Source organism: Phaenicophaeus curvirostris, chromosome 1, assembly GCF_032191515.1.
Source record: "Phaenicophaeus curvirostris isolate KB17595 chromosome 1, BPBGC_Pcur_1.0, whole genome shotgun sequence".
NCBI classification, from domain to species: Eukaryota; Metazoa; Chordata; class Aves; order Cuculiformes; family Cuculidae; genus Phaenicophaeus; species Phaenicophaeus curvirostris.
In genome coordinates, this window is record NC_091392.1 from 81,309,892 (window position 1) to 81,327,401 (window position 17,510).

A 17,510-nucleotide genomic window follows, 5' to 3' on the forward strand; every position below is an offset into this window, starting at 1 on the left:
CTAGCAAAAGATGTCATAGTAACATTGCAGTTAAATTGCACCTCTGAAGTAATGAAAGACATCCAATTAGGGGTAACCTATTGTGTTGCTAAAAGACTTATTTTATGTGTTTATATATTCTTATACATGGCATTTTGTGTTGTTCCAGATTTTAATTATGCAATATTAATCCTTTCCCCATGCCTCCTTAATGCAAGATGTTGTCGGAGGAGAAATAGAGATTTGGATGCAAGGATGTAGGAACTGGTGCTTCTGGAGCTTGGGAAGATTCCACAGGAAGGGTGTTTGGTGGCTTGAACCCTTGGTATATCTTCTAGACAGGAGATGGTGCAGGGCTGTTGGGTGAAGGTGCAAAGTACGAATACTTTCCTTAAGTCCTACAACAAACAATGGCTTTGAAGAACATTCTCCATGATGTATCCCTTGTAGCTGCTACTTCAACAAAGAGTGATCCATGAGCACATTGCCTAAATGGTTTTGGTTACATTATAAAGTGTGAAATGTTTAAGCACACTAATTGCCATTTTTGCTGGATTTCAGGAAAAGCAGATTTGTATCATGAGCTTTGCAGCTTACATTTCTCTCAGAGCTGTTGTTTCAGACTACTTGCAGACTAAGGGGAACAGCAAGGTTACAGTAGCTCATATGTTGAAGGGCTAACGAGCTAGTTAAGAAAATAGTCAGGATCAGAATGGTGCTGAGGCTTCTAAATAGTGAGCGAGGACATGCTAATGTAGTTGGCCCCAATTACTGTTTGTGTGAGAGCCTGCCACTGTATGTGCAAAGTGTTTCTTTGTGTGTGTAAACTTCTGACAGCAAAGCCTTGTTGCCTCTGTCACCATGTATCCCAGGTATGGCTTTCCTGGAGCCACACATGGCACAAGCCGACCCTGTGTGTGCTCCTGTATCCTGGGATGTGATTGCAGCCTGACAATGCACAGAGTGGTGCCTGATGGTACCTGCCTTCTATGTTCTTGTGTGATGCCCTGTACAAAGAAAGAATTTAGCCTAGAAACATCTGAAAGAGTTATAGTATATATTATGTTACTACTGGTAATATATGTTATTTTTACTGCTGTACATGCTCATGTCCTTCTAAACCCAGGTGGTTTTAATACTAAGATTTCAAGGACTTTTCTGTACTACAGCACCAGCATTGTGGAGTTGTGAAAGTGTCCACTTGTGGAAGGGTCCAGCTGTGCAAAATCTCTTTGGCTAATGTTGCCCTAATGACTTGCCAGTTGGTGTAGGTCTGGAAACCCAAGTTCTCCACCATATTCTCTCACTTTGGTCCCCATGCTGGATAGGATGTTTTGTTATCTAGTGTAGTTATTTGCAACAAAAAGAAAATACAATTGTATTCTTATAAGTATAAAAAGCCTCCTACTTTACAGGCCACAGGGTGAATGAGAATATGTCATAACAAGAGTGTTTTTAAGGCAGCCTGAGGCCACTATCTACATAAAAGAGCAGATGGCCCCAGGATCAATAAGTATGATTGTACAAGGCCTAGAAATGGATGGAGGACAATTTCTATCTCCTTGATGGTATGGCATGCTCTTCTCCAGCAGTAATGACTTATAAGATATTACACATGAAATCTGTCGATCATCCAAGACTGATGTATTTCTGACATAGGAAATACTGATTCGGGGGTGGGGGTTGGGAAATATGTTTATGTTCTAGTGGTTTTATGACTGTTGCTTGTGCTTGGAGCTTCAGAAGTGGCTCCAGCAAGCCTGAGTTAATGGACTGACTGTATGAGAGATGCAGGATAAATAACGTAGGAGGCATTTCCGCAGTTTACCAGCTGATATCACCACAATGTAAGTGATATCAATGTATATACTGAACAAAGCAATCTGTTGTAATGGGTTCCCGCCTAGCTCAGTTCAGCAAGAAGCTGACGTTTTGTGGCCTGATTTCACCAAAGTACTTAAGCCTGGGAGTATCCCACTGGCTCTGATTCGAACTCAGTGGGAACATATGTGTGTTTAGAACTTTCCACATGCTGCTAAGAGCACGTCTAAAGCCCATGCCCGGTGTGCTCCATGGGACGAACACTGAAAGGCTGAGTGTCATCAGCAGCCGCTGGTGACGTGTGTGCTTCGATCACAGCATGCTCCCTGGGGTCGGTGGTTGCTTCACCAGACTGTTTTCAGTTACATTTTTTCATCTGAACAGGGTTGTTTAGTTTGTCTCCTTGCTCTCAGACCATTGTTTGGACTGTTTGCATCTCTTTTTAAGCGCTGTCTTTAATGCAGAAGTTCAGACGTCTTTGGCAAATCTGCCTGCCATCATCAAAATCAAAAGGGACAAATTTGCATATGGAACACACTGAATATGAAATGTCATGTAGATGAGTGAATGAGATATGAGCTCTTTAGGAACTCTGACTGCTCCTGTGCTGGAAATCTGGCTTTCAACTCTCTGGAAAATTTGGATGCTGGGTAGATTTCTTTTTGATTATCTGTCTCTGCTGTCATCCCCAGCACTGCTAAAAGCTTACTGAGGGTAATTACCTTCCCTGAAAGCCTGGAGATCATTCCTTCACTCGCATGGGTGCGCGCTATTTTCTGTACATTCAGCTAAAGATGCATGTATTCCCTGGCTACACATGTAGCACTGGCTCCTTCTTGGTGCCGCTTGTCAAAAAGCTGCACCTCAGCTGCCTCACCACCATGTACGCAGAGATGTGGCATGACCCCTTATTTTTGGTCTTATCTAGTTCTTCTCTACGGACAGTCACTTCTGGCCCAGCGTTGTCCTTTCCCATTCATTGCCATTCTAACATTTGATATTTATTTCTTTTTAAGCTGGACCTTTGCTCTACAGCTGCCCATGCAAAGCAGATTTTGCAGAGCCAATCACCAACACGGATGGAGTTCAATCATCTACCAACCATCCCCTTGTATAACAGGGAAGGAAAGGGAAAAACCTGTGCACAGGCTCAGGACAGGAACACTAAGACAAGAGTAATGTGTGCTGATACTGATCCTGGTTTCCTATAATTCCAGTAAGGACAGTAATTTCTTGCAATTGTAGAGACTCTTGTAGACTTGAACAGACTTTGGCTCAGGCCACCTTTGTTTGATACAATCGTTTGCTTTAATGGGCTGAGTCAAATTACTCACTTCCCTCCCAGTCTGAGATGCAGCTCATTGAAGGGAAGGGTGTGAGTTTTGCAGTGGGAGGGAGAAAGAGGGAATAGCATTTGAAAGCAAATAAATGCTACCACTTCTGCTAATTGCATGAAGGTCAAAAGCTGAGCCATAAATGGTGGTGCAAGTCTGAGATTACTAGACAGCCCTGTTATTCAAATACAGAATGCTGTATAAAGAACATATAGAAGAGCTTAGTGTTGGAAAAGGCTCTTATCTTCACTTGTTAAACCACTTATGTATTATGACAAGTCACCCCCAGCCTAACAAATCAAGATTAGTATCCCACCAGCAGCTTTAAAAAGTATAGACGCTAGAAAATTTAACAGTTGACCCAAATGGCCCCTGATCTTTGAAGAACTGACACCTTAATCCAGTTGCACTGCAGATATTCTCCTCACGAAATGTCTGAAACCCACCTATCTGTCATGTACCAATGAATGTGCAAAGAACACTTTTTGATAAAATAACTGAATTCCCAGTCCAGTTAATCTAGTGAAAAGGCTCCTGCTGTTTTCAGTAGGCTATGGATCAAGCCCAGGAGTGTCTGATAATGCACATCAAGCACTAAGATGTGGCCCAGAAGGATGGCAGATATTGCAGCTTCTGCTTATATTTGGTAGACCCTGTTAAAGCCAAGGCATACCAGAGTGGTTCCTCAGAGATGATTCGCTGCAGAGTGGCAGAAAATTGGTCTCAGTGGTAATATCCAGGGTTGTTTTCAAAGTCAGCTGGAGTACATATTTGTGTGTGGGATTTTTCCTTTGAAAAATTCAATAAGAAGAAACCACAATTGCTCCATGATAAGAGGCAAACAAAGAGAAGAACAAAAGGAGCTTTGAAAGGTAGAGACGTGTTGCAATCCATTTGAATGTTTATCTGCAGTGACATGCAGAGGTGGATTCATGCAACCAAATTTAGGCAATGATGAGAGGCTCTCAAGTTAGGAGTCTGGTCTCCCTGGGTACCTCCTATAGTTAATGGAGAAACAGGCAGGTCCATGGGGTAATTCAATCCACCTCCATTCTGAACCATCCTGGAAGGTAACTGGCTCTTTCCTTGATGGCAGAGGGAACCTGAGGCACCTGGTTGCCTAATACAGGCACCTCTGGTATCACTGTGAATAGCACAGAAAATGGGGCTCAGTGAAGAAGGCTATCAAACATCATTGTTTAATTCCATTAAAATGAATTAGACCTAGCCTGTCTACCTGAATGCTGAGATGCCAGAGAGATAGAAGAGAGCAAATGGGACAGATGCTAAAGAGATACAGGATCTAACTCTTCTCTGTGCCTGTGATTCCATGACATGCATGGGTCACCCCTAATGTGAGGAAAAATGCAGCACTGGCAGTATTTGTGCTGCACAGATTTTTAAATTGATGAATGGGTGTTGTAAAAGCCCCTTATAAATTAAAATAGTCCTAAGGGGGTGCAGCAGGGCCATACTTCTTCAGGCTGTTGGAGTGAGCCAGGTGATGGCACTAATAGATAGCAACATTTGTTTGAAGTGATAGTGAGGACCCACTTGCACCAACACACCACTTTTCCTGAAGAAAACCAACTTCTCAGCCTTTGTTACAGCTTATCAGTGCGATGGTCAATGAGGAGGAGGCAGAGCAAAACTGTTCTGTAACTCGGGTAAGGGGTTCAGCAGCAGTTCGAGGAGAGGTAACATAATCTCTAGAGCTGCCAAAGTGTGCCCAGGACTTCCAGGCAGCAAGAGTGAGTCACAGGGAGGGACAGAGAGAGAGAAAGAGTGAGCTCGGATCTGGGAAGGTAGTGAGTGTGGGTGGAAGGCAAATACCATGAAAGAGCAGAGGACTGCAGTGGGAGTCAATTGAATCCTACAGCTACTAATATTTATGATAAATACCAAAGAGGTTTTAGCAACCACAGACTCTCAGAAAGTAGTAAATGAAAACTGTTTCCTGTGGTTAGAAGGAGGAAAGTAAGGAGGAAAGTGGAGGAAAAAGAGATAACAGGGCTGTGAACGCAAGGGAAAGGGTATTGCGGAGTATGACATAATGGAATACGGATTAGCAGCATTTATGTGGCATGAACAACAAGATCAGATGATTAGCTTTTCCAGAAAGATGCTGTGTTGTTTTTCCCAGTAATCTCTTATTAAACAGGCACTAGAATGCATGAACAAGAAAACCCCTTCTTATTCTAGTGGCTTTTCTTTCCATAACTCCCTAAATTTTGCACAAAACACATTGCAAGATATTTTTTTTTAAATTTAAAGTGCTGCTTCATTTCAGTTTTATGTGTCTTGTGTGCTTTGGCTTTCAATAAATTAAGAGGCTTATTATCTATGCAGAAATATTTTCAACTCTGGAAGTTGCTTTTGAGGAGCTCCGTCAATGCAGAGATCACTGTTTACTACTTTCCTTTACAACATTATATCTCAAAAGGGCCTGCTCTGTGGGGGGCAATAGCCTGTCAATGATTCATTTTTCATCTTTCTTCAGAAAATGCACTGGAGGGTGAAGGAAATGGTAAACACTGTAACAGTCTTCTTACGTATTTTTTTTTTTTATTTTAATAACAACAAAGACATTGTGAAAAAAAAAGTCAGAAATGCATCTTTGAAGGTAAGGCAGCAGTACAACGTCTGGGAAAATACAGAGTTTTCTTTGATTCTCCTATAATGTTATAAAATAAAGCATAAACAATGAGCATTTCTAACATTCAGAAATGATTTTTTCAACGTATTCTGGAGAACAGATCGCAGCAAATTTCGAATATAATTGTTAACACTGGACTCTAAATTTTCTCAGGTGGTTCCATCTGCAGGTTAAATAGAGCACTGATCATGATGAATATAAGGGTGAGAAAGTGGGCCACAGCTGATACAAGTTAGGACTACACATACAGGCCAAGGCAAGGAAGGAGAATTTATGTCTGAAACTACTGGAGAGATTGTAATGCATTTAACCTGGTACTAAACTTTTCCCTTTCTGTGACTGCCCATGTAACTTCAGATAACCTGTTCAGAAAAGTCTTAGGAAAAGACCGCAGAAAAGGACCTTCATAACTGCTTCTCTCATAATCTCTAGAATGCTCTCGAACAAGAATTTGCGCTTGGTATCAGAATTGTGTCTACATCTGACATTTGAAATCTCCAAGTGAGGTTTAAAATTTCATCCTTTTTTTTTTTCTTCCTGCAAAATGCCAATGGATCCCGAGTGTGGCTCCTGACTGTGTGCAGGATGCCTGCCTCAGCAGTACATGCATTTTCTTAGAATTACTTTGAGTTGGTAGGCTTTCCTCCAGGGGCTGTGATTGAGCATAGGTTGTCCATGTGGGAGTGAGAGGGTCCTGTGTATCAAGTGTTTCACTCTTGTTATCAGGAACTATGTCCTGTTCCTTCTCCTGGCCCAACTGCCTGTGTATTCCTAGCTGAGTTGCAGAATCGCAAAGTAGTTTGGGTTGGAAGGGACCTCAAAGATCAACAAGTTCCAACCCCCCTGCCATCGGCAGGGACACCTCCTACTGGATCAGGCTGCCCAAGGCCCCATCCAACCTGGCCTTGAACACCTCCAGGGATGGGGCAGCCACAGCTTCCTTGGGCAACCTGTGTCAGTGCCTCACCACTCTTACAGTGAAGAAATTCCTCCCTATGTCCAGTCCAAATCCGCCCCTCTCCAGTTCATAACCATTGCCCCTAGTCCTATCCCTACAAGCCTTTGTAAAACGTCCCTCCCCAGCTTTCTTGTAGCCCCTTTCACATACTGGAAGGTCACTATAAAGTCTCCCTAGAGGCTTCTCTTCTCCAGGCTGAACAACCCCAACTCTCTCAGCCTGTCCTTGTACGAGGGGTGCTCCAGCCCTCTGATCATCTTTGTAGCCCTTCTCTGGACTCATTCCAACAGTTCCATATCTGTCTTATGTTGAGGATTCCAGAACTGGACACAATATTCCAGATGATGAGGTCTCACAAGAGAGGAATAGAGGGTCAATCATTTGAACTATTTTTTTTTTTGCTTTTCAATCAACAAAGGCTTAGCTAAATATAGCTATATCTTGCTAAACTTTGGAGGTGGGAGGAATCATGTTTCCTCTCCTCAAATGGGTATAATGGAATGATTTTTCTGTGATCCTCTCACACATTGTGAGAGAATCAGCACAATCAGCACTATAAAAAAGCCAGTGTCAATCTCAGAATTCATCCATAAAATGGAGTTTGAAATGCTAATCGAGCCTGGGGCATGCACAGTGAACAAGGAGAAAGCAAGACAAAGCAATTCATCTTCAAGGGAGTGCATCCACCCTGTGTACTATGTGGAGGAGGTGGTCCTGTGGAAAAAAAGGTTGTGTTGCTGTTGAATCACAGACTGTATCACTGTGCACACGGAGGAGGCAGATGAATTAAAGTTTCACTGTCAGTCTTAGATCTGAAATTTCCTAACTTAAAAGTGCTTGACCTCATGGCCTTAAAATGTCAGTGTAGAGTTGCTTTCTATCAATTAATATTACATATGTTTACAGAGGTTTAAATGGAAAACTGATAGAATGAACTAGGACATTAAATTGTAAGTTGTCTTTTTAATTTTAGGGAACAGTTCTTTCCATTACTTTTCTGAGGCTTTGTCTATGACATATAATATATTGGCTCACTCACTTTGAAATTAACAAGTTAATTGAAGGCTATTAAATCCTAGAACTTAACAGTTTGGGATTTTAGAGGCATTGCCCAAATTCATCTCTTATATTTCTCTAATGACTTTGGTATTTGGTTTATTGCACCCTTTTCATTTCAGAAGGTTAATCCTGCCTGCCTTACTCACAATGAAGAGATACATCCACTTGGCCTATTACACTGGACTCCTTTGTGTCAACAACTCAGTAAATTAAGATACATATTTGGATGCCTCTGCATGGCAAAAGAAGGAGCTGCTTTGTGTCTTGCCAAAGAAACAGAATCACTCAAAGTGCAAATTCAAACTTTGCGACATAGCTGATGGAAAATTACTAAGTGATAATTTCACACGGCTGTTTACTGAATACTGCACTCTGCTAATCATCTCTTGGTTAAATCTATCCTAACTCTTAAACTGTAGGTCTTATTAAAATAAGGTGTATTGTTAGATAAAGATGTTAGAACACACTATAATTTCTAAGGCTGATTACACATTGCAACAGAAGGAAAGCAAGTTGAATTGCAGTGTGTGTGTGAGAATAGGTACATGTGCATGTATGTGGGTGTGCAGGTATCTATAACAAAGATGGAATTAACTATCATTTGAAAGAAAAAAAATCAACCCTGACAATTTCTGGTTTTGCTTTGTTTGTTTTTTAAAGAAAAAACCTTGTAAAATGTGCAGCCTGAAAAACAGTTTAGCCATGTTAGGCCAGGGTAAATGAAGGAGGGTGGTAGTAGGCGTAGGATATTGTGGAATACATTTGAACAGAAGATTGCTGGCCTCAGGCTGACCAAAGTAATGGAACAGCGATCTCCTAGTGGCACAATGATCAGCACAAATTCTACCTAGAGTAGCATTAGTTGGAAGACATCATCACACTGCAGCTGCTAGGTGGTTGAGGAGAAAATGGATGTCATGTCTTGACAGCAGCTCCCCCATGGGTCCCACCAAGCCACTTCTGTAACTAGCAGTAATTATCACCCCTATTGCAGGTCAAGAGGCAGGCCTGGAAACGTGACAGTTCTGCCTCTGAGAGGCCCCTACCTTGTGGCTAAATTTGTAGAGTGAGCACTGCAGTACCCTCCAGTCCTTGAACACCCTAAGACAGCAGGTAGCTGGGAAGATCCTAAGCCATGGGAAGCAATGGGTTAAATCCACTATCTCACCATTTAACTACCCTGAGAAAAAGCTGTGAAATTCATTAGTGAAGGAAGAGAAAGCAACTATATCTTAGGATGCTACTGTCAATGTCCTAGCACAGATCTAAATTTTGTACTGCAGAGGTTTCAGTTTTCTTTTTGGCTGTTGTTTCCTCTTCTGTGACAAACATGGTGTCAGAATCAATGACTCAAAGCTGAAAACAGAATAATTTGGATTTTTGTGATAGTAAACATTTCAGCAGGGGTCACTAAAGCAAACTACTAAGGGGAGTGATGGATTGTTCACTTTGGGAAGTGCTCATGTAAAGCCTGTGTCCTTTCTGGCATGTGCTTTAGTTCTGGGTTTCTCAGGTGAGTAACTTGTGGCCTCTTTAGGGGTCAAAGATGATTTGGATGATGTTGTTAGTTTTAGATGGCAGCATGTAGCCATTTGGTTCCTCTAAGGTGGAAGAATGAGAAGCAGTGCAGGTATGGGTGTTTCATAGTAGCACTAGCCAAAGCACATCATGGTAGCTTAGATCTGTTGGTAGGAGCTCAGATCCTGCAGATCAAGGGGGTTTTGCAGTGGACAAGCAGGGAAAGAACAGTGAAGCAGAGAAGAGGTGTGTTATTGCCAAGTCAACATAGTCAGGATTTATAAATTCACAAAAGCTCTGCTGATGGTAAGATTTTGAGATATATTCAGTATGTTGTCCTCATCTTTAGTTGAGATAATTGATAGGAAAACTACCATTAACATCTTAGGCTTGTCACTGACATGTTAGTCTGTTTAACGTAGCTGAATTTGAAAATGGTCCTTAAGATGGTGAAGGAGACATTTAACGTGCTGTAACTACAGTCGTGTACCTTCTCTGGAGTTAGAAAACACTGACATATGTTCGGCAAAACTGAAGAGATTGGTTTGTTTTAGAACTGCTACTTTTGCAAGAACATCAGCTCAGCTAGGGGAAAAACCTATGGATAGCTAGAATGACAAAATAAAATCCCAATTCAATATCTTTCTTCTGTGCGAATGAGTAACAGCAACTACAGTAGAAACAATCAGAATAATTTAAAAGAATTTGAAAAGGATAATTGGATGGTAGATGGAAGCACTAAAAATGATGGTAACCTGTAAATTTTTAGTTTAGTTTTCTTTGCTGTCAGCTTGTTTGTTACTGGCCATACACATATGGAAACACTTGGTATGTGTTTTCTAATTAAATTTTCAATTAAATTAATGCTTAGCACAGAATCCATACTGTGGAATAGATAACAATAACAGACAAGTCACTGTCCTGGCCCACATATTATCTAGGAAGGTAAACCAGATGAATGCAAGGAAGCAGGAAAGAAACACAAGGCAATGCAGTGGCTTGCCTAAAGATAAACAGCAAATCAGAGCCAAGAATAGGACCAGATCTTGTTATTTTTCATCCAGTACAAAAGCCACCACAGAAGTGACTCACCACCTCGTTTCTCTGGACCTCCTGGAAGTAGGTAAGCAAGGAAATCAAATGTGGCCTGGTCTTCAGGACGAGAAGATTATTGGTATCCTGCACCTATCTGGTGCATACTTCACAACAATCTGACTCAGGTTGTGCACAAGGGAAATGAGCTGACACCCTAGATGTGAACAGAGCAGTGTGAGACACGAGTCAGGTTGCCTGATTTTCTGTGTGTCTGTGACTCCAGAAGGTGATGTCTCAGTTTTCCATTTCAAATCCTGAACATATATAGGATGATCAGGCCTATCATCTCCCTGATTTGACATTATAATGTTAAGGTCTCTCCTTCAGACAGACAATAGGAATGTAAGTGGGGTAAAATGCTTCACTAAGTATATACCATGTCTTACCACTCCATTCAGAAGCTATACACCTGTAAAATGTGGAGGATATTGAGGCAGACAACTAAAATCAGCAAAACTTAATCTAGCGTCCTGCAGCTGCTTGGGTTTGATCCTATCTAAAAGCATACATCTGTTGGAAACTATAGCTAACAGTTTTCTAGTCTCCTGTGTGAGGTTTTGATCCCTTTCTTTTACATTGTGTGGTAGCGATTGGAATCACTCAACCCCAAAAAGGTGCAAGTAATTCTGGGAGTTTCAGTAAGCACTGGGAAGTTGAGTAAGAGTTTGCTTGGCAAAGATTCTGCACATGAACCGTTTTGCTGAATTACGATAGTAAGGAGCCATTTAAGATATCCTTCTCCAGTTTTTCCATTAAAGTTCATTAAAAGCTTTGTGAAGCAGATGTTTTTTGATTAATTACCACATTCAAATTCAGCACAGTTTTCCATGTGATTCTGTGCCTCAGTATTCACATTTCTGACAGCACTACTTCTCAACTATTGCCATTGCCACAAAGTATCAATTTCTATGTTTTTTAAGACCCTAGACTTTTTTTATTTAACACAGGACAGATTTGAAAATTATATTGTTTGTCTGTACAGTGCCTCACCACACTCGGAGGAAGGTTTAGAATGTGTTGGACCCCATCAACAGCTGATGTAAATCTAGGAAATAATAATGGAGAACAATGCATTGTAGTAAGGATAAGTGGAAAGCTGCTGCAGCAACACTTAATTCCTTGATAAAGTTGCTGGCCAGAAATCACAGAAGTCTGGCTTCAATTCTTGGCTGCAATAATCACAAGATCTTCATAGGGACCTACTTCATGTTTTCTTTTTAGTCACCTATACCAGTGTCTGGTTACAATTTGGCTTCTTTCTACACAGCATTCCTTATGATTTAACACAGGCCAGGACAGCTGTAAGCTTGCAAGTCAACAGCTTGCGATCATACTCAAGGATCTCTGCCCTAGAAAGACAAGCTGACAATAAGACAACAATAAAAGCCACCCAGCAGTTTACTGTGCTTCAAACTAAGGGATATTTTATTCCACCTTCTTTAGTTTGAAGTAACAACAGTTTGAAATTGCTAGCTTACTTCTGTATGAGTTCACAGCACAAAATCATAGAATTATTACGGTTGTAGAAGACCTCCAATAACATCAAGTTCAACTGGGAAGTGCAGGAGATACTGGTGGAACCTGCAGTATTTAGTGCAGAATTTCAAATCCATGAAGACTTAAGGGTATTGCAAAGAGTCAGTGACCAGGGAGACAAGTTACTATAGGCAAATAAAATACAACTTTTTATTTTTACACCATTGATTCAGATAGTGATGAAACTAGTAGTTTTGAGTGATGTGGATTTGAGCAGTTTTGGGTTAATTTGCAGCAGTAGAGAACACTACAGCCGCTGTTATCTGCCATTGCCTCTTTGACAGTTTCTACACAGGACGGACTGAATGGTTATGGAAGAGGAACTACATTTTCACCCTCAGAGTTTTTTCCATTTCAGCCTTGAATAATGCAGTCATTGGGTATGCAAGGGAAATAAAGGAAGGAGAACAACTTACCAAAATAAATGTACCAAATTATTTTTGTCCTCTCATTCTCAAATTAAAAAAGGAGCAAAGTGTATCTCGGAAGAGATGGAGGAGAGTTTATTCCATAACAGGGAAAAAGCCATAAAGCAAATACCCGCTATTGAATTATCATCTTGGCTATCCAGAGTTTTATTTTCCTTTGCAATCCCTGTATTTGTCATGCTGCGTCATCTAAGGTTGAGCAGCATAATCACCTCTGCCCTGGTGCACATCTTTTCTGAGATCGCTATTGGCACGTTTGCATATAGCAGCTGTTGGTGTCACCAGACCCTACTCATCTTGTGTGCCACTAATAGCACAATGTGGTGCTTGGCATGGACTAGCAGTCCTACGAAGCACAGTTTCTTCAGACCAGACTGTGTTCTCTTCTGCCTTCTTTACATTACTTGGTCTTATGCACAGACTTTCCCATGCTGCTCTCACAGCTTTGACCACATTATGGATGTAGGTGACACTCTGACAATGGAAAGCAGCAGGTTTGGTCTACAAAGACTCTTTCTCCCAAGATTTCCACGTTTCTTTGTTTTCCTATGTTGTTCCTGGAAGTTATTAATATTTCCTCCAGGTCTTGCTGTAGACTTCATTTTGCAAAATGACATTATTGGGTTGTAGAGTGTTAGGACATTATACTATAAATTATTTTATTTCTCTTTTGGGTTTAAATTTTCCTTCTGAATGACCAATTTTTCCTTTTGTCATGGGGAACATTTCTTATTCTTGATGAAATTCTATCTATGTTAGAGTTTTATGCAGTGATATTGTGTAGAGATGGAGGATACACTGTGTTGAACGTTTGGCAAAACTGAGAATAATCCTTTCAGCGAGAAGCTGATTCTCAATGTTCATGTCTTTTGCTGAAATAGCATAAGGGTGTTTTTTTGAGCTAAATAACCAAACTAGCTAAAGGAATAATCATGACATTTATGGTTCTGTGCTATAAGAACAATTATGACGTCAGTCTTCCTGTTTGAATCCTCCAGTTCTGTGAATCACCTTTTCCTCTATTGGCAAAACAAGGAGGGTGATCATTCTGTTCTGTGCAGTGTGGATGCATTACTTACCATTTCTAGAAAGCCCTGAGATCGTCAAAGTACACAATTTACTTTCAAAAGTAGTAAGCCTATTTAATAAGTCTGGCCATATTGTAAGGCAGCTCTTTTGCTACCCACAATTCCTCTGAGGTAGGTTGTGGCCAAAATCCATCCTGGTATGACTTCGATTCTCCAGTCAGAGAGCATCTTAACAAAAACACAAAATCATACATCTCTTTCTGAGTTAGAGACATATCCACCTACACTTTGTATGTATTGTATACAACCATCTTGAATATATATTTCTGCCCCTTCTGAAGGATTCCCAAAAAAGCTACAGGCCTCTGATGTGTGCTCACTTCTACATTCATGGGGTTGTCCCACTGGGCTGTAGAGTTAAATGCCAAACCATGTCTAAATTCTAAGGTAGAGTCATTCAATTCAGGACTGCAAAACATCAGCCACTCAGCAAGAAATGCTATCACATTTACTCAAGTAGTCAGCACATTCCTTGCCCTCCGCTTTACCAGAAAAAAAAAAGCTAGAATGGTCATTGTGCAGACCAAATGCAGAAAAACTGTTTAAACAGCAAAAGGAGCATTCAATATATAGTTAATACTTACAAGAATGTTACTCAAGCAAGTATAATTATCTGATTTTCCATCAGTTCTCTGACTCCAAAAAATGCCAGAGGATTTTTAGCACCACAAGAGATCAAGCTATGTTTCATCTCTGGGAGGCAACATTAAACTGTAGGACTTAGGTCATCATCTATCGCCATATATTTTCACGGTGAATTAGGCATTTGGTGTCTCCAGAAGAACCGGATTTTGGGTTAGCACGAAATCACATTGTTTTGTTCTACAACAAAGATGCTGACTCTTGTTAGCCATTGGGAGTTGGTTTGTGATGTTTGAATTGTATTATCGGGATCATGCACCATATGGGTTAGTTATCAGATCCTTCATGAAGCTATAGCTTTCCAAACACTAAACAAAACCCCCAAAGAGGCGATTTTCTTACTCTTGTACTTCTGTAAGACAGAAAGAATGCTGTGGAATTTTTTTCTTTCTGAGTGCCAAGGAGTTTTGAAGCATACCAAACAAGACGCATAAGAGAGGTCTAAAGTATACTTTAAGACACAGCATTAAGGTATTATTTTATAATACCTTTTTTTTTTTTCTGAAAACATTGAAAACCTTCTCTTTAATAAAGTTGCTGAAGAAATACATATGTTGTTCACCTACTGCAACTAGTTTTTTCTTTAAAATAAAGATTGTTACAGCATTCTGTAAGTACTTTTTAGAACAAACTGAAGTCAGAATAAAAACATCCAGCTTGGAAAAGTTTAGCCACTACAGGAAGAACCTTGGGAGGATGGATTTTGAACAGCACAAACTGTGATTTTTTTTTCTGGGCTTCTGTGGGGTGGGCTTCCCCACACAGAAAGGCAGTTTGTGTCTCATGGTCAAATTTTCAAAATAAGTGAGATTTCTGTTGACCCTCCAAATGGGTGGCCAACTCGTCACAAAGAATTGTCTGTCAACTGAGTAGATTTGTGACAGGGGTGAGTGGTCCTACTTACGGACTGAACCCATGACCTCCTAATCCTATCTCAAGTGTAATGCCTGCAAGACTGTTCAATGGTCATTAGACCTGGGTGAACAATTTGAACAAAAAAATCGAGCCATTCCGGGGAATAAAGATCCAAAGAAACCAAAACTCACCTCTCAAAGTTACTCTGGGCTTTCGGCTTCCATGTAGTTTTGTATTACAGTGATGTGTTTCCCCTGCTACATATTTGTTTTACCATGACAGTAAACTTTCATCCTGGATCCTTTAGGTTAAACTAGGAAAGCTCAAGGGTATGATACAAGTCCTTTGTGTGTGAGCTAGAGAAACTGGAGTTTAAGGATTCACTTTGATGGAATAATGCAATGGTAATCGCACAAAATAATGCACTTTGTTTTGTTACTAGGATGAAATGCTCAGAAGTTAAATAAAAAATATAAACACAGCTATGAATTTAAAGTGGTATCGGATATAAAGCTTTATGCCAAATTCTATGGAAATCTGAGAATTGTAGAAAATCCAGAAGCATCTGATAATTTGGACTCTTAATCTTAATTTCAAGGGCCCCGTGACCTAGAAATTAAACAAAGAGAGGCAATGTTTCAGACAGCTACCGAAAGACACCTTTTCATCAACACATGTCATTCCTTACAATAAAAACTTTTTCAACTTTGTTTTGAGACATGAGAGAATAACTCAGTAAGGATGGAAGTGATGCCACCTCATTTCTATTAAACAGTTCATAGATTGGGGAAACTCTTGTGCACAATTGTTTCAGGTCTCAGAAGTGCAATGAAACCAAAATGCATCAGGCCTACTTTGGCTATCACTTACTGGGGAAACTAGTTTACTCTGTTGAAGTTCTACTGAATACTACATGAAAACTTGGTTTAGATTTATTCAGACAGTGTATCAGTGGCAGGCAACATCTGCAATATTTCTAAGACTCCTAAAATAGATGTTTTAAAGCATGACCTTTTCATATTTTAAGTATTTGGTGAGGATACTTTTACTTGCAGAGTTTACCCTATCTCAGACACTAAAAGCTTTAATGTAAATATCAAACATAATATGTTAAAATTATGTTTCTACACTTTTTAGACTTCTGCTCCATCTGCCCCATGCTTTCAAAGTCAGATACTGCAACTCCCCTTATTTGCAAATCAAAGAAGTGCCGATAACTGGATGATAATTTCACAACTGCTACTGTTGCACTAATGAAAGGGTGAGACAATTTCGAGGAGTCAAAATACTTTTGCAGGGCCCATTTGCCACAGTTGTGAGATAAACCTTAACACTGGCTCTGTGCAGGAACTGAAGATGTCAGGAAGCAATGGAAATACACTGTAAAGTGAGGACTAAATAGTTTACTTCAGGTCTCAACACTGCTTCTCTCCTCTGTCCACATGTACCTATTTTCAGACTTGGCAATGTTTTGTTTAGTTTTCCTCCTGTACTTCTACAAAGGATACAAAGGAAGAATTCAGTGTTGAGTCAGTATTGGATTTGATACACTTGATATATTAAGTTTCACTCTCAATATGACACCAACAGTTTCTCAAATCATTTTATTTCCCCTCACCTACAGTTATTCCAGAGGGTAGTGGTTAACCTAACACAGGCCATCAAGGAGCTTCAGTATTGTGGGTGGCCTGAGGTCTCCAGTCTTTAATTAAGTCAGTGGAGTCTGTCATCCACCTCATATAGGATAGCTTTCCGCTGGACCAAATCCAGGAGGAGCAGCACTCCTGCCTTTTCTGCTGCATGCCTTTTCAGACTGTGGTATGAAGGAGGGAGGGACACTTTGGGGTGTCCTTTGGGATGTAATGTTGGCGAACAAGGAAGGGTAAGAGCATGATATAGAAGATATCTACTGATCACAGCTGCATTGGGGTTGCACCCAAATTAGAACTAAGTCAGTGAGTAGCAGGCAACATTCAGAATGGCACCGAATGTGCGGGGTAACAAAACAAATTATCTCATTAATGTATCTTTGTGAGGAGGAGAGGGCAGAATGTTTCTTCCAGTGCCAGTCATATATATTTAGCAGCTTCTTGTGCTGAAAAACATGGACTAGTGGAAGTGAACATTGAAGAGAGTGTTAGAAATGATTGGAAGTCTTATGCCTGAGAGGAAAGTTGAATGAGGACTGTTTTGCTCTGTGGAAGATTAACAAAAAAACCTTAGAAGATGATGCAAGACCTCTAGGGATGAAATATTCTCTGTTTCTGCGGGGCATTAGAGAAGAAACACTGAGATTTAATTGTTGAAATTTAGGGAAAATTAAGTTAGAGCACTTCTAAAAATCGTACTAAGTATCTGTCAGGGTTGAGAAGTGTGTAGCTGATCCCTCCTCATGGAAAGTGGGACTACTGTCTCCTTCAGGTCACTTTCTGTCTTACTTATTCTCTTTGGTTGTTAATACCGTGCCTTCCCAACATCATTCAGACAGAAGTGATTACCACATTGCTTTCTCACAAGACTTTCTCTGGGGAATGCAGCTCA

General features: G+C 40.4%; 2 protein-coding genes across 5 annotated transcripts in view; one reads left to right on the top strand and one right to left on the bottom strand.

Moving 5' to 3' along the window:
- Window positions 1-17,510, bottom strand: part of ATXN10 (ataxin 10) — a 351,563-nt gene that overhangs the window by 81,176 nt on the left and 252,877 nt on the right. The gene's annotated exons all lie outside the window — the stretch shown is intronic.
- Window positions 1-17,510, top strand: part of WNT7B (Wnt family member 7B) — a 98,748-nt gene that overhangs the window by 25,212 nt on the left and 56,026 nt on the right. The gene's annotated exons all lie outside the window — the stretch shown is intronic.